Consider the following 605-nt stretch of genomic DNA (forward strand, 5'->3'; position numbering starts at 1 on the left):
GTTATAGACATATCACAGCTTGAACTTCTTTGTTTTCTTTGAGAATGTTCCAACGGTGGCTCAAAAGCCAAGAATGTAAGTAACTCTAAATATCTTACTTGTATTATGTGTATTCTGTATATTTTGCTTTGAATACTATTGATTAAGAAATACAATTTGATTGAAACCTTCATAGGTTAGGGTTTTCTGAGTGTGAAAGATGGCGGCATGCAGAGAGAACTTGTTTACGTCGCTCCGTACTCTGCAGAATAAATTATAGTGAAAATAAGGAAAGGTGACAAAAAACGTGGACCAGAGTGTTGTGCCAGTGCGTGTGTGCAAAGTGCGCAAGAAAATTGGCGAGGAAAGGACTGGATGAAACAATAAAGCGAGAAAAAAAATTTAGCCTTGTCGACGAAGCAGTAAGGAAGACAGGTAAGGACGCTCGCCGGCAGTGTCGCACTTAGACCGGTGGGTAGACCGGGAGCAGCTATGCTACAGGTGCGGAGGCATCAGGCCAAGAGCTGCCGGATTCGGGAGCCTCCTACGGACAGAAGGTAGGGTGACAACGCGAGATATCCACCGCAAGAAGAGGAAGGGATGACGAGTGTGGCAGATGACCCGGG

General features: G+C 45.1%; 1 long non-coding RNA gene across 1 annotated transcript; it reads left to right on the plus strand.

Annotated features, from left to right (window-relative positions):
• Positions 1-5: 5 nt before the first annotated feature.
• LOC117151517 lies at positions 6-369 on the plus strand. Its single transcript, XR_004461507.1, has 2 exons — positions 6-75; positions 176-369. It is a non-coding gene; the product is annotated as an uncharacterized LOC117151517 (long non-coding RNA).
• The last annotated feature ends 236 nt before the right edge of the window (positions 370-605 follow it).

The sequence above is a fragment of the Bombus impatiens genome, unplaced genomic scaffold, assembly GCF_000188095.3.
Source record: "Bombus impatiens unplaced genomic scaffold, BIMP_2.2 scf_0251, whole genome shotgun sequence".
NCBI classification, from domain to species: domain Eukaryota; kingdom Metazoa; phylum Arthropoda; class Insecta; order Hymenoptera; family Apidae; genus Bombus; species Bombus impatiens.